This window comes from Lagopus muta, chromosome 8 (genome assembly GCF_023343835.1).
Source record: "Lagopus muta isolate bLagMut1 chromosome 8, bLagMut1 primary, whole genome shotgun sequence".
Classification (NCBI taxonomy): domain Eukaryota; kingdom Metazoa; phylum Chordata; class Aves; order Galliformes; family Phasianidae; genus Lagopus; species Lagopus muta.
In genome coordinates this window covers 8032994-8059758 of record NC_064440.1, presented here as the reverse complement: position 1 = coordinate 8059758, position 26765 = coordinate 8032994, and the positions used below count along the sequence as shown (strand labels likewise).

At 39.7% G+C, this 26765-nt stretch overlaps 1 long non-coding RNA gene across 1 annotated transcript; it reads right to left on the bottom strand.

Annotated features, from left to right (window-relative positions):
• Positions 1–856: 856 nt before the first annotated feature.
• On the bottom strand, positions 857–26182 carry LOC125696713 (uncharacterized). Its single transcript, XR_007378477.1, has 5 exons — positions 26102–26182; positions 10222–10333; positions 4087–4246; positions 3790–3907; positions 857–1938 (listed from the first exon to the last, which is right to left on the bottom strand). It is a non-coding gene; the product is annotated as an uncharacterized LOC125696713 (long non-coding RNA).
• Between the last annotated feature and the right edge of the window lie 583 nt (positions 26183–26765).

The window sequence follows — 26765 nt, the reverse complement described above, 5'->3', positions numbered from 1 at the left end:
AAATCAATGTCAATAGTTCACAGTTCAACAGCACCGAGTGGAATCAGTGTACGGATTTCCTGGTGGAATCTGAAGACAGAATCCTACAGCTTGTTAAAAGCCAAGGGCATGAATGAGTACATGATTTTAAAACAACTCAAGCCAGATTTCCCACCACAATGGTATCTCAGAGCCATCTGTAGTATTCATTGCGATAGGCATTTCCACAAAATGGCAAGTTCCCATATTCCAAGTGTTTCTATTTCATGAAAACATTCATCATCTGCAAAAAAACTGATCCCTTCACTAACTTGACCCCTAGAACAAAGTTCAAAGTAGCTGTTTCCACCAGTTTAAGAGCTATTATGAGACGTTTCCAATTTGGCAGCCACTTCTCAAAAACTTCACTGGCATGAATGAAGTGTCACTTGTGACACCAGCTAGCAGCATCTGGAGGAATTGCCTTTGATTACCTGCCAGTTAGCCAGGAATCAACACTTTATTTGTGTGTAGCACTGTGAGAAAGTGCATGCATGTAGGCATGCCTGCTGAAACACATCACACAGCTAACTCCAGTCTCACTGATTTTCAACTGGAGAAGGTCCTCGGACACTGAGGAATGTCCACATGGGAAAAGTACAAAGAACAATTGAGTTGATTTTTGTTATCTGCTGCACTGAGGCCTTGGCTCAATATTACTCTGCTAACAAGTTACAGTGCTGGAATCCTTGGCACCAGCAGGCCATTCTTGGAGGAAAAATGCCTTATAGAAGTACTGCAGCTTCTGTGAATTCAGCCCAACTTTTAATATGTATCACATAAGGTAGAAACAGTGAAGTTCATAATGCTTTACTGCATGCAGCTCAGATCCAGCCAACATACAAGCCTACACCAAAATAGAGCAAGAGACAGTTGCAGAAAGGGTGTTTAAAGGGTACCTAGGAAGAACCATGTATCACTATGAAATAAATCATCTCCTTTCAAACCAAGTGCAGAGATACTCAGCTGCTTGCACAGAGATGCTTGGTCACTAAATGAAGGTCTTTCGGTTTTACTTCCATCATTGATTTGGATATAAAAGCAAACGCCTTGCCTACACTTTCCTCCCAGATTTTGCTGCTGGCTGTGAAAGTATCCATGTCCCATATCTTCAGATGGTGCAACCCTAATAACAGCAACAAATTCTTTTAATTCCCACTCCTCAAACTCTTTAACCTCATTGTCCAATTCAGCTAGCCTCATCTTGCTTTCTCCCACACAACGGCTTTAGCTTAGTCTTCAGCTTGAAAAAGGAAGGCCAACATACAAATAAATAAGAAATGAAAAAAAATGCAGTCTGAAAATATCACAAAAAAGCCAATCTTGAAGCATTTCCAGGCTGAAGCAAAGCAGGAAATTCTAAAAACATTATAATAGAGATTATCTTCTTGATATATCCTGCCAAATTTTGGCTGTCCAGTAGAAAGGACTAAACTGACAAACTCTGAATTCTTATCCACTTAATGCAAGCTTTGACCCATATTAGTTATACCCATTTTTAGTCAAAACTCTGTTTCACAAGCCCCTTAGGGCTTTTTCCAGTCCCACTGCTTTGATGTCTGTGTAAGAAAGATTTATAAACAGAGCCTCCAGACTATCTCACATGCTTCAATTTTCAGCTCTGAAAAGAAGCATCTTTTCTTTTCATAATTCTCACCTCATTTATTATATTAATTAGGCAATCTTCTGTGCTACTACCAAGTCCACTACAGAGGAGAAACTTTTCCACATCCTTCCCAGCAATGAACGCTCTCTTTATGGCTTTGTTTCACGAGGCAGAGCTAAAGGAAAGGGATGAAGCAGGATGAAGCTCCATGGAAACTTCCCCTTTGCTGTCCATTGTAGTCAGCTTGAGTGAAAGCTGCATCCCTGGCATGAACTACCCCATTGCTGCAGTTAGATTACAGTGTGCTGTATCACCTGGCATGATGTCAAAACAGATGTTGATTAGCAGAGGCACATGGCATTCATTTTGAACAAAGCAATTTCAATATTCACTTCATTTAAAGAAACAGAATGGTTTTGGAGGTGAGGAAAGAGTGAAAATAAACTGATAGGTATTGAATGTGATGGAACTACACATTCTTTGTCTCTTTGTTGTGCTCAGCAGGTGGTAATCAATGACCTGATAAGATTAGTGAGACCTTTAACATTTCAGAAAGGAGTGTAGGAGCCATGAAAAAGTCTTATAATTGACCAGTATTGCACTAAGCTCACCCAGCGCCAGAGAATACTGCGCTCATTTTTTGTTTATCTCATCTCTGACAGTAGATATCAAACTTGTAATGAATTTTCTGAAAATAATAAAGTATCAAAGCAATACTACTACAAACCTTTTCTTTATGGCTAATGATGGATACCCTTATTAAATCAAACACACTCTGGACTTGCCATAGAGAAAAAAATAGAAATCCAGAATGTTGTCACTTAGTTTCAAAGAAGTCATGCTGGATTCATTTCGTAGTGCTGATTTCACAGCAGAGAAGAGATACTCACAAAACTGCCAAAAGAATTTGAGGGTAGGTATATGTCCCGGTGTGTGTAATGACAGCATTATTCTACGTTGGTGATGATTGCTGTAGCTTTCTTAAATTAACCCAGGCATGAGGTGGATTATTATGCTCTTTTTTCCCCAGAAGTGTTTAAGTGACTATTTAGAGCCCTACACAACCTTTTCACTTCATTTGGTTTCTGTGTCCTAGAAGTAGATACATAGGAAACACTCATACAGTACTAATTTTCCTTGCAAAAATTGTCCTCACAGCTACAGAAATAATACACGAGTATGAAGCAGGTAGATTTACTGAGTGGAAAACAGCAAAAGAATTGTATGGACAACTTCTCCAGCTGCTTTGTATGATTTCAGACTAGAATTTGAATGCTGAACCTGATTTTAGATTTCATTCAGAATTCAAAGCTACAAATTTCTAAATCTGAAAGGTTTCAGAACCAAAATGGAGGAATCTCACAAAACTAGCGACTAGCACTCATCTGCGAGATCTGAGTTCACTGCTTTTCTATCTAGTGCCAAAATGAGTTGCAAGCACAAAATACATCAACTCCTGTCAGCTGAATCTATGAAAAGTCTTGCTTTAGTACATCAGAGATTTTGTATCTTGTTGTTTTTTGTTTGTTTGTGGGTTTTTTTTATTGTTTTGGTTTTCTTAATAAACTTTTCAAATAAACTTTGTATGAAATTGCAAAAGTAAAGCTACAGAACCTCAAAGTTTCATTGATCCTAATTAGATGACACTGATTGATATGCAGTGCTGATCAATGGGTTCAGCAGCTGACATGATAGTGAAGCCTCCACCTTCACCAACCATATCCATGTGCAGAAGGAACATCTAACTTCAGGGCAGCTGTCTCCATTGCAATAGTTTCAGATTATCTTCAAGTATATGTTAGAAAAAGCTGGATTTCATGACATTTCCTTCATGTATGAATGTGTCCAAAATTAATTTTCATCTGGAAATGGGAATAAAGTCTGACCTACAAGTTCTATTTTTATAATTGAAATCTAGTGTATTTCTTTTTGTATTATTTGTAAATGTGGGGTTACCCACTTCTTTCATGTGTACAGGGCAAAGCCAGTGAGCTTCAAGAACTACAGAGGAAAGCAAATAATTAGCAATGATAAGAAACAAATTTTGTTTGTCTGACTGCAAAGTATGGAGCAAACTAGAGGTGGACACAGCTTTATTCTGACTAGACTTACGGTCTATAAGTGTAATTTGGGGCAATGTTCAGGGAAGGATGAGAAGAATGTACCTTTTCTCTTTAATTTATGCAGAATCAGCTTCCAGCCACCTGGAGTTAAGACTGTGGATATGGTTACACCTCTGGTATGTGACAGGATATTTGGGGAAAAGGGAGTATATTCAAAACCCTGAAATGGGACAAAAAATGAAGACAGACGGGAAGATCAGGACTGAATTATTAAGTGATATGAATGCAAAAAACAACACATTTGGGAAACTTAGGAAAAAAACAAGATGTGGGCTCTGTGAGGTTTTAAATTGCATTATTGGCATTTTCCCAGCAAATAGCCCAGAAAAAAAAACTCACATGGTTTGCCAGAACTCTGGGATGATTCTCTACATGAAAGAGAAGACCTCTCACACGAGAATAGGCTGATCCCTCCAGAAATAGGCCTTTTGATTTATTTTTCCCTTCTCACATAGACACAGTTAAACCACTTTGGTCATTGGTCACATATATGCAATGCCTGTTGAAAAGTGGAGATATACACAAATGAAAGTGGGTCCCAAATGAACATTTTCAATACAAAGGAGGTAAATCATCTTAAATCTAGGAGTCGTCTTCAATTTGAACCACCTATTAGTGAATGGCTTCACAAATTCATGCAGAATACCATGCTTACAACCAAGAAGGAATGAGTCATAGGGCACTTGGAGCTGCCTTTAAGGGTAGCTAATCCAAGTTAGTCAAATATCATCAGTTTAGAGGACAAAGGAGAAATTATCACCTCTGCCTTGCTCAAGTCCACTCTCAGTGATGGCTCTGCTATGCACAGCTCAAAAGTGAGAAGAACAGCAACAGTGACAAGAATGGAACCATTTTAATTGATTTCAAAAGTCCTTGAATATGGGTCATAACTTGCAGCTGAATTTTCGATAGTAAAATCTTTAGGGCAGGAACATCAAGGTTTTATTAATCTGGCAGTCACTTAAGTCTCCACCCCCTTTCACTTAGAGCACTGCAGGAATGATTAGCATGAGGATCTCAGCACTGCAGTACTCTGCCTTTGAATGTTAGTACCTTCCGGCTGTGGCTCAGTTGTTCATTTAGAAGTTCACCAGCAAAACTTGGCCACATGAATAGAACCCAAGTACCGAGGTCACACCTGCCAGCAAAAAGCCCAAGGAACTATGGAAAGAAAAGGATTTTCAACACTTGCAACACAGAGGCCAATAAAACCAGTCAGATCTTCAATGATCTTGTCTGGGCCCTGCTAGGAGGAAGGGGAGACCTGCAAAAAGAGAAACGGATTCTAGTGGAAAATGAACTTTAAAAGTTCAGAGGTTCCTCTCCCAGCTTCCTTGGAGTCTGCAGCCACAGCACAGGGATGAACTGTTCCCCTACCAGGTAACCCAGATGCAGCAGCAAGCTAAGTGCTCTGCATGCAAAGAGTACACTCAAGCAAAGAGTACAGGAGGCTTTTATAATCACAGCACTGACATGCACATACTTAGAAGGCTATAAAAGATTCCTGATTTCTCAGCCAAAAGTGATCAAGAGCTGAGTTCAAGCCTCAGATATTCTGGATGAGTTTCCTTTCAGCTGAGGAATCATGTGAGCAGAAGATGTAACAGAAGCCCTTCCACACCAGCATGCAGAACTCAGCAACAGCACTAATCTTGCATGCACAACCATTGCTCAGACAAGCATGCTTTTCATTAGAAGTTGAACTGTGAGACTCTGAACTAGCAGACAAGATGGTGACTGTCAAACCCACAGCAATCTCTGCAGCTTTGCACTGAGATCCAGGCACTGCTTTGCCAACGCAGCTCTCGACATCATCTCAAGAGCAGAAAAAGAGGAGCGTCTCGCTGAGCTGAAACACTTTGCAAATGTCATACAAAGCATAAAACTTCATAGTTTGTATTATTGCATTTTAATGGTAAAATAATACTCGGCTTGTTTTAATATGTTACTTTAGTACTTTGAATTTAAGAAATAACACATAAACACGGTAACTTCAGATAAAAAGAGCTTTGATATTCATTCACAGATTTAAAGCTGTGTTTTGCTGGCCAAGGAGAAATTGTTATTCCAGACAAGCCATAATAAATTTCTATTTCGTAGTTTCTAAAATATTCTCTTGGAATTTATGGCATCACTGGAACGTATTCCTTACATTTTTGAACACATGACTTTATTATTTTGCCAGTAATTTTATGTATTGCACTAAATCACTGTGTTATGAACGTTCACATTCTTTTTAGCCTTTGTCTTTTGTAGATCAAATTAATCACAACTTATAAAAATGCACTATCAAGTATATGTACTTTAACTTTGTTGAGCATTTCAAACTGGGTATACTAAAAACCCTAGAATTAATAAAGTCAATATTTTGAATTGATATTATTTTGATTCATTTATCAGTGCCATAAATTATAGTTTGTAGAATCTGATTTAAGCCACTCTGTATCTTCAGTGACAACCACAAATCATGTGCATGCATACAGATTTCCTTACATCTCCCCAGCAAACAAATCTGTTTCCTTTCTGTCTACTCAGCCTTCTCAGTTCTCAGTCCTTCTGCACTCTCAGCCTTTGTTCTCCATTAAAACAACACGCTCAGCTACTTAGCAGAGAGCATTAAGTGACGAAGCCTGTGTACTCCTTTGGTGCTGTCCTAGAATTATCTTTTCATACAAGATGTAACGTTCCCTTTTTCACCTTCTGAAGCCATAAAATGCCAACCCTCTGCAGCTGAAGGGAGGCAGAGATTTATTAGCCTGTCTAAACCAGACTTTGAAAAGTGCAGAGGAAATTTCTGCTCAGCAGATGCCCTGCAGAAGGCATTTGCAACACTTAAAATTAACTTAATGTTCCTTTTCAAGAGACTGAGCATCCCATAAAACTTGGGTCTCTTTTGTCCAGTTGCAGCCAGTTCCTCTCCAGCATTTTCTGCTTTCTCCAAAACAGTCCATTTTAGATCTTTCTCAACTTCACATAGACACACTCTGAGGAAGTTCACATTCCCTGCAATCCTATGACCTCTTCTATCTTTCCAAGGGGCTGCTGGCTCATCAGCATTACAAAGCTGCTTCTATCCCAAAAAACTCTTATGGTCCAAATTTAATTCGACTGAACTACAAAAACCCAAAAGGAAGGATTTGTGTAGGGTATGGCGAGAGATTTGTAACAAGGATAACACAGCAGAAGCTGGTGTGGTACAAGTGATGCCGAGAGATCACTTGAAGAAATAAAGCAATTCAAAGAATTCTCCTGGCAAGCAAAAACACATTTCACCAACAAACATTTCAGCGAGTTGGTTTTAAATCAAAGCCAAATAAAATACCAAGAAATTTATAATTAGGTGACTTCTTTGTCAGATCATTCAGAAAACAACATCAGAACGGTAGTTGCAGAATGAGCCTTTTTTAGCGAGTTTATCACACATGATTGTGGAAAACCTGCCAGGCTTAGAGTTTATTATCAAGGCAGCACTGGAAACCTCTGTACAAATAACACGTTGGATGCATTGCTATGCTAAGTCAGGTCCAAGGTAGCCCCAAGCAGTTTCCTCAGCGTGGCAGGGCTCAGCGTGAGCATGACACCTGGTAGCAATAGCACTTGCAGCATCAGAACCAGAGAGCAGGCGAGCGTTGTAAGCTTTTGTTAAACCTGACAGTTTAACCTACTGCTGAAAAAGGAATTTATGGACCTCGAGTTTTGATTTAAGTCGCTGATTTATCACTTTCATTCCGTACCAAACTTTGCCCAGTGAAAGACTTTGCATTAACAATTCTACTTCTAGCAGAATTTCTTGGTAGAGGTTCCTTATGTGAAGAGTAATCGGTCTCTTCTTTCAACATCCATTTTCTACCAGTGCCTTGCGGGCACACAGGGCACGTCCAGTGCAATGGGGTAGCATTTTTCAGACAAATATCTTTGTCAGGGGATGTCATGCTGGGACAACAAGTAGAAATATCTGAAAATTCAGGTCAAATTCATCAAATAATTTGAAATAGCAAAATGGAATGAAGAAAGCATGCCTGGACATTTTACTGAAATATTTTGAGTGAAACATTTCAACCACTCATATCAAATCATTGGTACATCTCATGAAATAAGCTACTTTTTAAAGGAATAGTTTAAAGAAATTCTAACAGTAAAAAACACAAAAAAAAATTGCTTATTTTGTTACAGCAGTTGACCTCAAATAATTATTTTAGTCAATCACATTAAAGACTTTTTTTTTTTAATTGCAGGAAGTCACTGTGGATTAACCTGAATTTTCCTCATCCCCTTAACCTTTTGATTTTTGATTTTGCAGGAGGCGGGGATACAAAGAGCTTATTTGCCCAGCTTTACCCATGGACTGCAGCACATGGAAAGAATTTCATTTAAAAAAATGACTAAAAAGCACACAGCATTAAGATTTACACTAAAATTTGTCCTCATGTAAGTAGTTCCACATATTTCGGCTACCCACAGTATCTTTAAAAAATTATTCCATTGTGAGACTGTATATAAATGATGTGCAATACTTAGAATGAAGTGCAGGAAATGTCAAGGACATTCATTTTAGCACTGCTTCCTAGGACGTCCCAAGAAGAGACACGAGTGAAATTCTGAGAGCAGATAGATGCATGAAAAATGGACCTACTGTCCCTCCCTGTGCAGATCTCCTGAAGTGCTGGATCCTGTCTACATTACAACTGCCTCTAACTACACAGCAGTAAGTAAAAAAAAGACAGTGATTGAGAACAACATTTATTGGAGTTAGAGCTGTTTTTTCCTTAGTGTAGCAAGACTCTATCCTAAGTTATTTCTTATTACTCTGTTCCTAAAGAAGTTACCTCCCTGCCTATAACAACACATAGCTGTTAACACATTTGGATAACCTGGCTGCATTCATCTCCATGCATTACCCAGAAAAAACAATTTCTTCTAGAAGTTCATGAAAGCACACACAAAAAGGGAGGGGGGAACAAACTACAGACACTCCTAGGAAAAAAAATCGAATGCAAAATACTGTGCAAAGGCATCAGCGTTTTAAGCCTTTGAAAAAATCCAGGCCCCACTGAAGAAATTAATCTTTTAGAACTCCATATAGCATCTTTCAGCTATATTGTTTATGATTTACCATGGCATCAGCAACATATCTAAACACAAGGGGAATTTTACCCTCTTCACAACATCGCACACTGACTTCTAACATTCTTGAAACAAAGCTTAAATAATACATTATCTTTCATTCTCTCTCTGCACAGGAACTTCTCTGCCAGTATAGTTGTTGTCCAGCATGTAATCCAAAAGTTGTGCATTCTCCTCTACCATCATCCAGTTTACCCTTTATTGAAACTTGTTACATCACTGTAATTCCCATAAACCACATTACCAATCTTCAGACTCAGCTCAGCAAAGAGAGAATAGGTATGTCTGGCAAAAGAATGAAAACTAAACAGAGAAAAATAAACTTTATCCAAGCCCTTGACAATGATTTGTCAAGCTTAGCTGAGCCTTGCACTTACCCAGTGATAGGAAGCAACTAGACATGTACTTATACTAAATCCAGCCTTATTCTGCTCTTGGGTTATACAATATATTATACCTTGAAAACAGCACTTACATAAGTGAAGTTACAGTGGACTCACATTTCACATGTAGAGAAACAGCTGCTATTTTAATTTAAAAAATCTAAATTAAATCATAACTTAAAAGCTATGTTTCATCATCCATAGAACATGCCAAATCATATGCCTGAAATATAAAACTGATGCTGAAATTCTGGTAATATTTAACATATTCTTTATGAAGAAAACATTCTTCTTGAGCTTGGAAACTGACTGAACAATAGCAGCCTTAGGACCTCCAAAGCCGAAGGCGCACAAAGGTTATGAGAATGTGTCCGCCCAAAACTACAAATCAAAGAGTAACAACAATACCATATGTTACAGAACATAAAGTATCCTTCACAAACACTATAAAATCCCCACATATCTCTGCCTCCAGAGTCCCACTGCCCAGTGGATGGTTGTGTTTCATTACACTATCACCATATAAGAACATTTTTACTCCATTTTTAAAGGCACGTCAAAAACCTAGTAGTACCACTGAGTGACCCTTGGAGGGTTAAGACTAAGTAGTAATGACAGAAGACTGTCCTTGGCCTAATGCTGTTTAAAAATGCAGAAGCTGATTTCATGGATATGGCTCCAGGTGGCTTTAAACTGCAGCCAAAAATGGTCCTTACTCATGTTGTTTGTTTCATTTAAATTATAGTCTATATATAAATGACATAGACTCCCATAAAACCTATTTCATTTTGGAGTAATTCACACACATGTATCAAAGATCCCTGTGGTCTAAGTTGTGGCAACTAGTAAAGAAAGGGGCACATCCACTCTGGCACTGAGACTCTGCATCAAAGCAGGAGAGAGAATTAGTTGCCTCCCATGTTAAACTGCACATACTCAGGGATTTGTGTCATAGAGATGCACTCACCAGCTCAATGGGCTCACAGATGGAGGGACTTGGTGCAATAGCAGCTTCTTTCACAGCCAATTACAAAAGGGGAAGTACCACCAATTCCATTATCAAAATCTTCCTTTCATTCCTTGGAAGAGAAAGTAAAGAAGTGTGAGAGCAATGCTTTCCGTGTATCTACATGCCACTGAAGTGTTACAGCTAGCAATGTTTTCATCCATTAAGGGCACTGAAAACTTGGTCAGAGAATGAGAATTAGTCCTCTGAGAACAAGATCTTTTAGGAAGCCTAAATTAAAAGCAGTAGATGTGGAGATATACCTATGGTCCATTCAAAACCCCTCTAAAATCAATGAATTATGCTTTACAGCAGCCCCTTGAGAAAGCACAATGAGACAAAGGAGTTCAAGCTTCAGCCTGAATGTTTGCACCTGGGGCCTGGGTTAAAGCCTGCATGTAGCCTCACCATGCACATGATCATCATGCTTTGCAGAAGCACACTCTTTCAAGAAAGATTAATATGAAAGTATCCTAAGGGTCACAAACATAAATATCAAGCATATTTTTATCAACAGATCCCCAAAATTTTAAGAGGTACCTGGAATACTCTCAAATGGCTCTTTAAATAGAAGATAATGAGTAATAAAACTGACAGACTCTCTTTCCTATGTTGATTTAAGAGACATTTTCCTTATTCCATTAAAATTCCTTTTTCAGACGCTCAGCAGCAACAGTCTTGCCTGGTAAAACTTATTCACAGTCTAAATGTGGTTTACACGGAAGCTTAATTAGACTCTTTCAGTATGGTTGTGGAAACAGGCATTCTCTGATCTGCCATACAAATGCTCCCATCTCATATTAACTTGTGAGTTGTTCAGTATATTTTGTCTAATCAAAAGGAAAATTACACAAATCTAAGATGGAAGGGTTCAGCCAAGCCCACCACTCCTCATACTCAGAACACAACCACCAAACAACAACCCCTACATCACACAAATGGGCTTACCTGTACGCAGATCTGAGGAGACACAGTGAGAAAGAATCTTTTCAGGCTAGACCTCAAATCCCCATATTTTTGACAGATTGCTGTGGCCATCTGCTGCCTTTCCACAACAGGTGGAATATGCTTTATCAGATCTGCCATTGCGAAGACAACTATCATTTTACTCATTTATAAGATTTATGTCCCAATCGTCCTCATTCTTTCACACGGAGGACTTGTCTATGTGGAAACTTAGTGCACAGTGAGCCAAGATGCTGACCTTCTGACTTTCAGCAGACAAGCTTGTCTGCTCTAAAGCTCTGACTGCCCACTTTGAGGGCCTTGCATCGTTACTTTCTCATGAGGCGCTCTGAAAAAATTCATGGTTGGAATTCGGTGCAGAGAAGTTATGTACAATTCACAGCCTCTCTAAGAAAATTCACTTTCTAAGAAATTCATTTTCTCTAAGGAAAAAAAAAAAAAATTCAGGGTGTAAGATCCCACCACCTTCTTTCCTCAGAGATGAGGGAACCAGGAGATGTTGAGGCCCTGCCAGGGTGGCCTCAAAATGGCAGCTAGGCTAAGGCCCTCAGCCAGGTGCATGGTGCCAATGCCAAGCTGGGCATGGCAGGGCTGTGGTGTAGCTGCAAACCAGCATCTTCTGGCCTCACTGAGGAGAAGTAAGATATGTGGTGAATGTAGAGCTTCTGCTCCAAGCTGGGCTAAGGTAAAGTGCCACAGCCAGAGCTGGGTCAGGAAGCTCCAAGGGATCCATCACACTGGTAGCAGCTCAGCTCTCCATCGTGCCACTGTCAGACAAAGCCTGGGGAAGAATCTACTTGTGCTTGCAGTCAAAAAGCAGATAGTTTGTTAGAAAAAAAAAAAAAAAATCTCATCCTTCACTCCAGCTAATTGCATAAAGAAAAGCACAGACCAAGGCAGGCAGATTTATCATCAAAAGCATCCACATCCATTTAGCTTCCAGTAAGAGGTAATTCTCTGCGGTGACTGGAGGTATTGCACTATCACATTTATGGCAGTGCCATGTGTGGAGAACAGAGGATGCTGCTATGCCAGCTGCTGTATGTTATCATTATTTGTACTAGCATCATGCCAGGAGCCAGGTGCTGCACAACATAAAACAAAAAGTAATTCTCTCTTGCAGACAGTTTACAGAATAATAGCAAAGGTGACCACTCCTGACCTGGACAGCTTAGTCTAGATCAGGACAAAAGAGAGCATGTATCAGATACCATGCTTAAATAAAAGTTTTCTTCCCCATGGAAAGAATCTGTGACTAACCGGAGTCAAGATTGCAACACTTGGAGACAGTCTGAAGGGACACCCACACTTTTGTCTGAATAAATTCTTCATCTACAAACACACACAAAGCACCGCCTAGCTCACACACTTAAAAATAAAACATTAAAAATTTATCCTAATAGCACTGTAAATTGTTTCTTCTGCTCACAGTGATAGAAGAATCCATCCCCAAGCCTACACCTAGGTTTTGGTTAGCACTCACAAGCTTCGTGAGGCCTCAGCACTGTCGGATGGAAGCCCACAAATGGGCTGAATAATCTTTTAAAGGCCTACAGTTTTGTTATGTCACACATACAGGTCTTTATTCTTAAAAAATTTAGGGGACTTTCAACATGATTAGCAACAGAGTAGGAGATAGGAACTTGATTTCATCCTCTTATTCATAGAGCATTTCTGCTTTCTTCACAACTGGAATTCAACTTCAAAACCTCCATCATAATGTCATCAAAATTTCAGGTTTTACTTGTAAATAAAGACATTCTTTCTGTTTTGTTGAAAGAATCTTTAATACTTGCTCAGCCAGAATGAATGTCTTCATAACACAGGTCTATCAAAGCTAAGTTACAGAAAAGAAAAAACTCACTTTTTTTGAATCTCAAAGAATATGCCAAAGATTTCCATCAAAAGAAAACTAAAATTCCTATAGAAATGTGCATATAACTTCAAAATCCATTCCAAACCTTCAGAATGTCTCTGTCTGTCTGTAGGCAGTAGGAAATCTGAATAAAACCCACCAGAAATCTTTGCAAAGTACTTTATAGAAATCTGATCGGTATGCTTCTTATTTGACTTGACTAAAATCAAAAGTGAAGTTTGAGAAATTTGGATTTAGGAAAACATGCCTAGGAAGATCTATTCACAGCCCATTTCAATTGCTCCTAGGTTTTGCTATATAGTCCCTGCCCTGGCACTCCCTTCATCTTGGTGCTCATTGTTATGTATCTTAGCTCCACACACAGGGCCCAAACGAATGAACTGCAGTTTTGCCATTGTCCCTATAGGCTGATGGATCACAGTCCTAGTATTTTACCTGCATAATCCTTCCTCCCAGAGGGATGCCCCTAATTCTAATTAAATGAGTACCTTTAAGTCCCTGATCTATGCAAAACCCTTTTTAAAATGTGCACTGATAAAAGCATCAGGAACATATGTGCATACCACAATCCTATATGAAAAATACAAGAATTTACTTATCCAGTCACAGGCTTATGAATATTTCTTGCATGTGTGAGTCTTACACTTTTAGTATAGAAATAATAAGCTACTTGAAAATGAATTGTGGAAGACCCTTCTGCTTCCAATACTGGTATTAAGATGAAGGCAAGCTCTGTACAAAACCAAAATATTTGGTAGGAAGGGTAGAGAAGATCAAATGTAAGATGACAGAAGGAAAATCTCAGGCTGGTTGCAGCACCTGAATTTGATTATGATCTAAGCAGCCAAAAAAATGAATACAAGGATAGTATTCAAAAGACCTCACCGAGATAAGTATGATAACTTGTCATAGTGTTACTACAGTTGACGTATGTCCATACTAAGCATCCTTGCAAGGCAGCTTCAGTGGTCTTCAACTAAGATAGCAGTCAACTGCCTCCAAAAGGTGGGCTGGAGTTAGCCTTGAGAAAAAACTCCAAAACCTTTGGACAGTCCAGCTCACATGGCAACCTCATCTGCTTCTCCTCTCTGAATGAGATGCTTCAGAAGCCCTGCTTTAAGGAAAAAAAAAGAAAAAAAAAAAGCATGCTACCAGTATTTAGCCTTTTAAAAATATATGTTTTATAAGTCCTAGAGCTAGATCTTGACAAGTTTACACCTGGGATCTTACCCAACAAGAAGTTCCACATAAAGTGCTGTTCTTAACAAATAGTACTGACAAGTAAATGGCTGTGAATGAAATCTATGAAGCATCACCTATTTTCTAACAGATTCCATAATTTCCACTGCAAATAATTTCAACTTAATTCTGTTCTTTTTCTGCCTGCCAAGTGTTGTGGGTTTGCTGAAGCCCCCTCTGCAAGCCGAATCAGAGACCTAACCTCTGGAGAGCCTCCCAAATCAACAAAATGTCCCCTCCTCATTCTTACTCTGCTAGAGTTTGTTTTGCATGGAATTTATTTGCCCGTTTTGCATGAGTCGTTTGGCTGTAATCTCGGCAGCATGTAGCCTTGCCAGATTTCGGAAAGATGAGCAAACTTCTGAATCTGATAGCGACTTCAGCAGAATACCAAAAAGGGGCTTCTTTGTTCTCCATAAACAGACTATTTACTTTGATCTGGTAAAATGAATTAATGAAAGGAAATGACACCTTCCAATTTGGTGTGTGCAAGAGAAAGAGCAGTAGGCTTAATTTTGTTTTCTTCTTCCTTTTTACAAAGATGGAGTAGGCTAAGGGGTATCCTTTCCAAAGTACAGTGCTGATAGAAATAGACAGATTTTCTCTGGTAAAAAGTCTCCCCATAACACCGCAAGGTCCATGTATATGCAAACAGTTCAGAGTTATTACAAATCTAAAATAGGAAGCTATTCACTTGATCTTTTGGTTCAATCCTATTAGGACCCCCCTGGAGCTCTAAATGGATACCAGCCTGTCACAGGCCTGTTGCTGTGACGACCCAGTCTTTATAGAACAAGAAAAAGAAATGATAGTGATTGGCAGACCTTCCTTGCCCTAGTATGTAACACAAAAGGAGACAAAATGAAGAGGAAGTCAGACTCTTATTATAGGTTTGATGCTTCTTAACCTTACAGCACCTTACACCTGGTAAGTGTCACCCTGCAAACTTAAACTCTCGGAAGAGTAATATAACATTTCAGTCTCAGATGTGAAGAGCCAAGTCAGGCATTAATTTATCTGTCCTGTTGTTTTGGTTGATTGAAATGCAAACAGCATTCCTAGCAAAAGCGCATCTGCAAAAGAAAGAAATAAGCAGAGGATCAAATCCTGCTGGCCATGCTCTTACCAATGGGTTTACGGGTGTAAAAGCAGTGGGTGAAGCTGGATTTAGCTCACGGTGTAAATGAACAAGGGACCAGCACGGCAAGGACTAAAGGAGGGAACTGTCTACGGCTCCTATTTGCCCTGCATAAAAACAGAATGAATTTGATAAATTCTGCCACATGGTGCCATACTGCTATCCATATCCTGCTAGCCGTAATCCTGTTTCTAGTTGCTTTAGCTTTCCTTGGTATCTGTGACAGACTTTCAACATCGGTTACAAGAAAGTACAAAATATACTTTCCTTCACTTCTTTTTTTTGGGGTGGGGAGGGGGGTAGGGAGGAGGCAGCTAAACAAGAAAAAAAAAGATCAGAAGAACAGGTATAAAATAGAAAGCTTCCCATTAGGTTACCACCATGAAAATCCAGATAAAGTCACTGAGATGTTCAGAATATTGTACGTTCAATTGTTGCTATCAAGAACTGTCACATAAAATGATTGTCTAGGAGTGATAGACATTCACCTGTATTTACAGTGCCTGAGCTATGAATCTGTATTTCATGCATGTTTGTGCCAAACTTAATAACTTTTTTTCTATCACTCATTAATCTTGAAGAAATCTCAGGAGCCAAATAGCTTTCTCATGGCTATGCAAAGAAAGCATATCAAAAACTTTTCTATTTTCATTCTTTTCTGAAGTTGCCTTTAAAGAAACGAAGTTTTTACTCAAACTTTCAAGCAGCAATTCTGACACTTTTAGTACAACTTGGTATTTAAGAGTGTCACTAAATAAATGTTTGCTCGAGCAGGGAGATAAAATCCAATAAACTGTGACCCTTAACGATGGTATATAAGTTTTGTGTCAGCACGCTCAAAAAATGACAGTCAGTAAAGATAACAAGGGAATGTTAAATTAGCAAGAACAGAAAATCCGGCTATATTCTGAAATGACTTTTTTAATATCTAACTCACAGTTCAGAATGTTAATTTTCTTGAATAAGCAAAGCTGAACTTTTTATGGTCTGTAGGAAAGCGCTTGCGCTTAAAATAACATTCAAATAATGGCACAGATGCCAGCTGATAGAAGCCAGTGGGGTTACAATGATTTTTAACCAACAGTTTCTGATCCAACATCCTAAAACCTTTCAGATTCAAAATCTAGAATATGCTACTGAGTGTTTTGTATTATATTTAAATATTTACATTTACAGCTCTCCAACATTATTCCTTCATAACCACTCACTTCCAAAGGGATTTCCATCTCCAACAGAAAAGACAAAAGCGTGAATCTTTCACTGTTGAGGTAGGGTTTAAAAAGAAAATTACCTATCCTTTCTCAGAATTTCAAAAAGAAAGTTAGCACACAGGCAATCTTATAATTTCTTTCAACATTTTCAACTTAATTTCACAGATGCTTTAAAAAAGATAATATTGAACTGAGATACGCTTACTGTAGTATATATACATATATATATACACATATTGCCTGATGAAGGCTGATTGTACCTGACAATGCAAGCTCTTAAAGCTGGATCATACGTAAAATTTGCATAAAAATATATTTGTTATCCAGGAGAGGAGAAAAATTAAAGGGGTCAAAAAATAAACTGTAAGATGATTTATTTCACTTTTAGCTGAAATTTCCTCCTTTCATAATAGGCATTGCTAATCATTGCCAATTGAGAAGCTGGAGAAAATGCCTCTTTTACAAACCCTTCTTCTTACTTAAAAGAAAAAAAAAAAAAAAAAAAAGAATGACAAGCAAAAACAGAACTATAATGCAAGCAACAATAAGCTGGAGCTTTTTATTTCCAGCATAAGCAGAAATTGTGCCCAGGGTTTTTCTTACATTAATACAAGTTTCCATATGGCAGCTTGGTAAATGTGCACTGAGATTTTAAACGTGAAAACTTCAGTTAACCTGAAATGAACGCACTCGTGTCAGTGAAGTTACAGCAATTCAGCAAAAAGCCATGCTTTATACAGTTTTGTACCACCATCAAATTAGCTGTTTTGTTAAATTACCACCAAAGACCATATAATGAGTTCACAAACTAATTTACTGTAAGGAGAAACGGGAGGGATTTGATAGTTCCATTTTAACTAACAGATAACTGAGAACACACTTTTATGACAAAGCTTTTAATTTCTCATGTGGAAACAATGGCTTATGAATATCTATTTATCCTACAGATTGATTTATTTTTAGTATTAGTGCACGCAATTTTGAAAAAGAAAAACAAACCAACTGTACACAAGGAAAAAAAGCAGCAAGAAGAAAAAAATCTGATCATAATTTCTTTTTCCTGCACTCTGCTAAGCGAGAACTGTTTGCTCTGTAAGTATAACACTTTCAAAGTCATTTGGCAGTACCTTTTAATTACCATTATTGCAGCAAGATAATAGCATTTAGCAGTATGAAGTTTCTCTGCATTTTCCTCTTTCCACAGTTAATGCTGTCAGCCTCAGAGATATGCACCAAAATACTAGAGGTATAGGGGCATGCTGAGAGGGTTAAACCATCAGTGTTTTTCCTGGGTAGTACAAGCTGGAGAGCAGTCCCTGGAAAAAAATGAAATTTGTCTCCTGTCTGTGGGATGAGCAGGGGCTTTGCACCACCTCCTGGTGCGCGAGGGAAACGCCAGAGAGCAAGGCTCTCACTCCCTCACCCTTTTACTCATCTGTTCTTGTTTTGTTTGGGTTCACTTGGGTTCTCATTTCTTGTTCTATGTCCACCCCCTTTCCCCACCAATTTTTTAACCCCTCTTTAAAACCTCGTGCTCCAACAGCACCAGAAGCACTCCCCCTGTCCTACCGTCCCCAGTCCTATAAAGCATATGGATGGACCAAAGGATTTTTGCGCATTTCCCACAGGAACCTCTCTGTGGACAAAGCCACACACGTTCCTGCTGTAAGCCAGATTCCTCTCTGGAAGGCAAGGGAACCACAGATAGATGGCAGTCCTGGGCTGCCACTGTGAGGCCATGGGTACTGAGAGCCCCCGAGGTGCCAGATCCAGGTGGGATCATAGGTGCCAGTCCTTTGTCCCCAGCCCTGTCTCCTTGGTCAAGACATCACCAAGTGTTAATCACCTTGAGCTTTTCTCCTGAGTCTCAGGGACAGACTGATCTGAAGGCCTACAAGAGATGGACTACTCCTGCCTCGTGTTTTGTTTGTGTCCTGGATGGCTCTACAGGGTTTCTGCCACAGAAAATGAATTAAACATAAAAGAAAAAAAAAAGTAAAATCCCAGAGCTTCAGAACTGAATACTTCTCCTTTGCACTCACAAAGCCACTGTGTGATGGAGACATGGCCCTGTAAGCCTCATTACAGCTTAGAGCAAAACAAAAGAGCTAATAAGGGGGTTTCCATCATCTGTTTGGCTTCACGCTCCCAGCTTTAAAACAAAACAAGACACTACCACCATAATACCAGAAAAATAAATGCTTTTCTTTCTTAGGTTCATAAAACACTCATTACACATAATTAATCATAATGACACACTGCATTCAGTCTTCTAGCTAGGTTCTGGCTGGAACTGTAACGAATTGGCTCCTCATAGCTTCCAGTACTTTACCCAGAATGTTCTTTAGGATGCAAAATTGATTATCCAAAATAGAAATCTCCTCATTTCCTTTGTTTTGGTTGCTGCTGAAAAACCTATTAGTTTTTTAAACCTCTGCATTTTCCACTTCCCTTAAAGAGATGGCTATTTAAATCCATTGAAGTTAGTGGGTTTACACTGCAGTGAAGTTAACCTAGCAGCTACAGAGTCATTAAAAGCTTGGCTAATGACTAACCAAAAGTTGACTCAATCCTCACTAAAGACTTTGGGCTGCTACTGAGATCATCAAGAAATTATATATATGTCTTAACTCTATCTACTCACTAAAGACCCCAGGATTTAATATGCAATATTGATTTTAATATCAATTTTTTGCCAATTTCTCATTGGCAAAACAGCAGTTGATACTATTTATAAATATGATACTTAAAATTTAAGTCAAAAAACCATAAGACCTTGCATTATAAATTTCAAAGGTGTATAGGACCATAAGTACATCTTTGATTCTAAAAGTAAGCATGGAAGGAGAAAGCAAATGATAGTGTATATCCATCACCCCAGCAGACTGTGACATTTAAACTGGGAGTACAAATTCTGCAAGAGAGATTTTGTTCATCCTCACATCACTTGCACTGAACTCTGATAACGGGAGGTTGGCACTTGATCCAAAGTCTATTTGGTCAGCGGTTTTGCACTCTGCTCATTTCAGCCTACAGGTCGAATTAGATCAACCCCCTGGAGAGACGGTGTCTGCTAGCTTCCTCAATTCCATGTGTGATATCAGGGCTATAACAGAAAAACACCCACGGGCTCTTGGGAGAAAATGTTGCCTCCTTCAGACTCTACTTTAAGCAAGGATATCTAAACCAGCTCAAACAGACAACAGCCCCTTGCATGCTGAACACAAGCACCTTCTTACTTGACAAACCTGATCATGAAGGATGCTTGATGTCGCAGGAGTAATCACTACTGACTGCTCCTCAACAGGGCATTTATACCACATCAGCAGGACCCTTCCTTCTCACACACCTCACAAAATGGGTTTGCTTAGACAAAAATGGCAAACCTGCAGAAACCTTCCCAAGTCAGAGCAAATGGCATTGTTATTTGCTCACGGAGATGGTTCTAAGAGTTTAATAATAATACTTGTAAGTTACTGTTGCAAGCTAGTACAAAACTGCATAAAGGATTATGGATTTGCTGTAGAAATCTAAAGCAGACTTAGAAAAAAATGGAACAAGAACTTTCAATAAAATTCTATGGGCCACAGTGTGCTTGTTTTCTGCTGAGCTTTGTCTAGTTGTAAGTCTGTCAGTTTATGGCTCTCTAACACATCCCCATGGGCTGTTCTAGCTTTCACCAGATGGCAGTGGTGCCTCAGGGACTATCCATCAGATAAGGTTAGCAGCAGGGTCTCCTCCCCTCTCCAGAAATGCCTCCCCAAAGGCAGGACTTCAGGGATTCTGCATTGCACCTTCATTATCCTGTTCAAGAGTCTCCCATTTTCAGAGGCATCCACATCCAGAACATCTGAGGAATCTCTAAACCCATAGGGTTCCCTGAACAAGATTCTCTTTGTTGTTCAGCAACACAAAGAAGTGGTCCTGGCAGTTTCTGTGGTTATATCTACAGATTTCTATAAAATTCCAGAGATTTCTTCTGTCATTTAACTCAAAAGGACTTTTCTTATAAATACAATTACCAGGAATCAAGGCTTATGGATTTGGTCTTGCCACAAGCTCTGTTTGGGCTGTTATCTAACTTTTCCATTTTTTTTCCATCTGCACAATGAGCACAGCAATACTCCTTTGACTGATGTATCACAGGCTTTAATTCAATTGTCATCTGCAGGCTGCTGAGGTTGATGGCTACCATAGAAGCATCTATCTGAGCATTTGTATAGAACATGCATTCTTGGAGTAAGGGAGATATTTTTGTTCATGACTGTGGGAACAGAATGGAGTTTCCAGCAATGGATTTCCAACCACCATTTCTCTCAGCTTTTCCACCACCTTTACACTCCATGCTAATTCATAAACTCGCATTCATTCATTTATAATAAATAGTGTATTATCCCTTCTATATAGCAATCAGTGCCTTTTTTTTTTTTCCCCAATTCCACTCTCATTTTCCTCCACTAACAGACTTGGGAGCAGTTTTCCATCAGTAAATTCTCACTCTGTCACTGAAATATATATTTTTAATTACTTATTAGAAAAAAACACAGATGTATTAAATTTATCCTGCTAGAAGAAATATGCCAATTCTGAAACTATGCTAAGAAAACCTCTTGTTGACTGGAAATCTCTGAACCAGCACACATTCTGCATCTGTGCCCCTTCTGAGCAAGTACAGCGGTACAATCTCCAAGTCAGCTTTCAGGTTTGATTCTCTCCTCCCTGGATTTATGCTGGCTCCATTGACTAAAACAGTATTTCAGTTTCTTATTGAAACTCTTTAACACTGCATAGAGCCTCTGGTACAGACTGCCGACAGCTTTCTCCAGGCACCAACGGTTTCTGCAGAAAAGTCAGTAAGAAAAGCTCATGCTTAATATGCTGAATAGCCAACACTATATATCAAGGCTTTGCACTCTGAGCATCTCTGTATGTCCCAATAATCCTAAAGCGCTTTGTGCCTCATCAGACAGTTAATTCTATGTGTATTTCACCAAAATCAACAAGACAGACATCTATATGAGAGTTTAGTACCATTTGAGATCTGGATCTCGATACTACACTGACCTAATCTCTTCTGAAACAAAAAAAAAAAAAAAAAGGAAATAAAAAGTAAGCCCCTCTGTTAATGGTCTGAAGTTGAATCATCTGAAATAATGCAATTCTCCCTCCAGTTTTTCTGTAAAAATCCTTTTCTTGTGCTGCAGGGAATACATTTATAAGGGAAAGGTGGAGATATCACACCAGGCAGTAAATGAGAAAACAACTGTTTGTCCTGCTCCAGGTAGCGCAGAGGATGATGACAATCAAATACTTAAAGAATTATTTTCAGCACTCAAGAGCAATAGTGCACAAGGCAATGACCTCTGTTAGCAGTGATGGGATCAGGGGTCCATAATAAATCACACATTTCCCTACTTTATGTCATCAACCAGCTTACCCAGGGACTTGGAGCTGCTGAGGGCCAGATGATCAACTCCAGAACAAAACCCACATTTAAGACTCAGCATCTACACAGAAGTCTTGTGCAAAACAGCTCGGAGTACAGGTGGTGTATAGAACTGTTAATCTAGTCAAAGGCAGTTATTCTATACATGGGAGCAGGGGATACACACATGTGACTGCATACACATCCCCAGCACATGTGTAGTCTTCTACAATAGAGCCTTGTTTCTCCTACAGCATTACCAAAGGCTGAAAGATTTGCCTGCTGAGATAAAGCTATTGTAGTGTTAAGAAAAATGTTGGCACTTACTGCTTTTTTAAATGGCCAAAAAACTGCCTCTGGTATTTGAGCTGAGACCTGGTACAAACTCAGCCTTCCTGAGACGTGAGAAAAGTATATTCACTTCTGTAATATGAAATGTGTTCTGAGACACAGAACTCAATTCTGTTATACAGAAGCACAGTGCAAAAGGAAAGGCTGCCCAGTACACATTTTGTTTATGCACTGAATTTATATTCTTGCAGTGCAGAATTTTGAGCCACAGCCTCATTCTCCCCTAGCCACAATCCTGCAGCTGTGCAGAAACACATGCCATACTGCACAAACAGGGAAGAGACACATTTTTAATAAGTTGTTCTGACATTTCTACACTATGGCATTTATATTTATTACAGCAAACCATCACAGTGCACATTGCAAATCAATAAAGTGAATGTGAAGCTGTTCATAGCACTCAAAGCCTTGTCCATTACTGTAATATCCAGTTGTTTACAGTGCAGTAGTGAGGCACTTGTAGGCCTCACTCAAATATGGCTTTCATTCTCCAATATGATCGAATGCCAACATGCTGTACAATGGCTCCTTTGTGGATCAGGTATATCCCAATTTTAGCCTTGGATAGCACTGCAGAAGTCAAGAGGGTTGTAGTTCACTCACATCATCAGGTAAAGATAAATTAAGTCAAAACCTCAGACCCAAGCTGTTTCCAGAATTAGCAGACTTTTGGCTCAGGTCCCTTTCTCCTCCTTAAACTCTTCTTCCTGATAGAAAGGGATCACAAGGAGAAAGGGGGTGTGTAGACAGAAAAAAATACGTCATCTCAGGCATGCATTCATTGGCAGCTTCCACAAGAGAGGTCTTGAGCTCAGCTCAGAAAGCTATTTCACAGTTTTTTTGGCTGTCTGTGCAAATGTCTGTAACTTATTTCCTAACATTTCAGTCTGATCCTGCATGGAACAGACTGCAGAGACAGCCTGCTCTTGCCACATCCCTCCAGTATCCCTGGTATGGGTTATTCAGTGGTCAACTAGCAAGTGCCCTGGAGAGCTTCGCTTCAATTGAGAAATTAGTTATTAGTATTATTATTCCTACTTTTCACAATAGAAACATTAAGCCTTGTGGGAAAGCACTTTAAGCAGAGTGCTTGCATTCCAGCTCTTCAAGAAGGAAGCTTTTGTTCTTCTCCCAGAAAGAAGAGAAACAGTCTGCCATAAGTTTCAGGTTAGAAGAGCTGCAGGTGTGGGAGGAGTCTGGCACTGCATGGGAAACTCAGGACACAGAGATTTCAATAAAAAGCTACGAGCAGCACAGGCTAGCTTAAGACAGAGCTGTCTGACCTTATCTCTGAGCAACCATCTTCGATAAACACATTGAAAGTAAAACTGAAACTTGCAGTGGATAAAATAAATAATTGGAAGTTAAGTATTCCTAGTTCCCCATACCTCCTATACAATTTGTCCCACTGCTCTAACTCCCTAAAATGTTCATCTATACTTTTCCCTTTAAATGTCACATTTGGGGGCAGAGAAAAAAAGAACAATCTTCTCTTTTCTCTTTCCCAGCTATGGATTTCCCTTTTTTCACACCCTTAGTTCATTTCTGTCACACCCACCTCCTCTACTGGCCCTTAATTGATAGAACATCACTCATTACCTCCCTGCAGCAGCAAACAGCTTTATTACACTGCTACTGCTACTCCTAACCCCAGCCCCAACTACCTGTTCTGCAGCAACACAGCCATGGTACAGAGCCAATTCAGAGCAAACAGCTCAAGCAGGACACACCAGTCCATGCTCACAGATGTGGCTAATGAAGCCAGATTGATCTGTTCAGAGTGGCTCCACCTGGACCAGCACTGCAAGGTTGACTGGCACATTGAGTGAACTGCATTTATATTTTATTAAATACAAGAGGCTGTGCAGCAACTTCAGTTGCATAATATTGTATGCATTGCTATCACCAAGAGAGAAGAGCATGAAGAAGAGATGCAGCAGCAAGGAATGGCATGGCTGTACGTGTGTCAGCACCTGGCCTGAAACCATACGCCTCCTTCAGAAGTCAGTAGGTAGTCAAGGCTGTCTTTCTAAATTGTTACATGATACTGATTAGGAATTCCTGCTCTGCCTGAAGTTACTCAGATGTCAGAAGCAGCCCTGCTGCTTTAGAGCCTTACTGTGCTGTTTTTCAAATCCACGTTCCTCTGGTGTGTACAAATAAACTCCCCTGCTCCTGCTCCAAAAATATTTAACAGCAGCAGCTCCAGGGATCATTCACATTACCGAAATGTAATTAGACCTACAGGAAGTGTAGAAACATTTACTAGCTTATTATATTAGCATAAGGAGTAATTACACTACCTTCACTTTTTTTTAACATAGCTGTAGAAGTACACTTTTTGCTCTGTCAGCACGTGGAGAGGCTGAGAGTTTTGGTAAGCCCACAGGTACGTGTTTATTTTACTCATGGGAAGAGCAAATATCCAAGGTTCCTAAGAACTCTGGAAAAGGGACAAATGCACTACAGCAATTTAACAAAGTGCTTATTCTAATCTGTATAAATATATGCACCACGTGTATCTTTCATAATTGTTATGTGTTGTGCTATTTCGGCAATAGCCAGGACTGAAGGCTTTGTCAGCTATGCTTCAATGGACTCATAAAAGCACCTCTATTTAAAGAAAGAGGATTTCATAGTAATGGACAAAATTGTAAGTGCTGTCAATGGCTACATTTCATCTCATTGATTTACACTGTGTAGGATGATTGCTTTGATTTGAATCACATATGCTGGAGACGTACTGCATTCAGTGCAAAACAGCCGGATTTCACAAAACAAATGAGCCAGCAAAATCCACTAATTCTCATGTGATGACTGTGAGTGAGAAACTCATGGGGCTATGCTGAGACATGGCTTGCAGTGCAGGGATGGAGGCCGAGTCTCCAAATAACATTTTAAAACTGTCCAAAATGCACCCACAGCATTACCAGGTGGTGAGTCCTAATGCAGAACTCAGTCAAATGAGGCCTCAGAGAACCTCTAGCTACTGTTATACTGCTAGGCATAGGATACCTGGGACTTCCACATGGAATTGGCCCCAGCATCAAAACCTGCTGATGTTTGCTGCTGCCCCAGTTGGGTTGCTTATAGTCTGGCAGATTTGCGTCACTTTCCTTTTTTCCTCCCCCCTGCAAACCCTCTGTTCAAAGGTAAATGTCTCTGGGACATTTAATACCTTGGGGTTGGACTCTGTGTGCAATGAGCCCTGCTTGTCTCGTACCTTACCCAGACTTTGTTATAGTCTTCATGCGTGATGATCAGAGGTAAAACACCCTGACCAATCTGTGTTCTGCCTCAGCTGTGCTGTTACAGTAAATCAGAAGGAAGAGGTTGGGATTTGGCTTCCAGTGCACACCAAAGAACAAGTGCAGAGAGATCTTGGCTGCCTCCAGACTTGTTTCACATAAGTCTCAAGAAGTTAACACTTTTATTCCTCTGAAGAATACTAAGTATAGTCTGGACACAACCAATACTGAGTTTTCCTTTTTTCTCTCTCCAATGGGGATTGAGTCTATGTGATCTTACAGTATAAACACATGCACCTTTCCCCCTGAACAATCAGAAAGATCAATGCAGCAGAATAACAAAAAGGCTGGTGTGACAGAAAGGTGTTACAAAAGCAAAGTGCTCACCCACGTCTGAAGATCCAGGCTCATGGAAAACCACCAGTCAGGGATTTCCAACCAGAGAACCTTCCTTAGAGTCAGGCAGCCCTTAAATGGGGTCTAAGAGAGGTGCAGCCAGGCTCCACCCCTTCTGGTCACAGAGCTGAATTGCCTTCACCTGTGCTCCCAGGGCTGACCGGGTCCTTTCCCCAGGTGCTCAATCAGTGGTTCAGGCTATAACTCAACAGTTACCATATACCCCTCCATATATCCAACCAAGTACAGAGTAAGGCTTTGTGATCATTTCAAATGGCTTAAAAATTTAGCTTAAAGATGGGCATTATTCAAAGTGTGCAATGCACAACAAACTTTCCACAAACCCAATGCACTGTAATAATGGGACAGACTATGTTTCCAACACATCTGAGATATTTACCATAGGAGAAACATGAAAAGGTTGGGCTGGATTTATACACCTGTGAGATGAGAGGTAACTGAGAGCACAGAGCAGGACAAAGGAGCTGGAGCAAGGTCAGAGGAAGGTAAAACCTCTGTGCAGCATGGTGGGGAACCATGCAGGGCTGGAGTCCCAGAGGCAATGCAGATGCACCAGTGCACATGTTAATAAGCTTCATCTCAGTAAAAACGATTACCATGGGCACAGCCTCCTGCTACACCAATTATTCTGCTT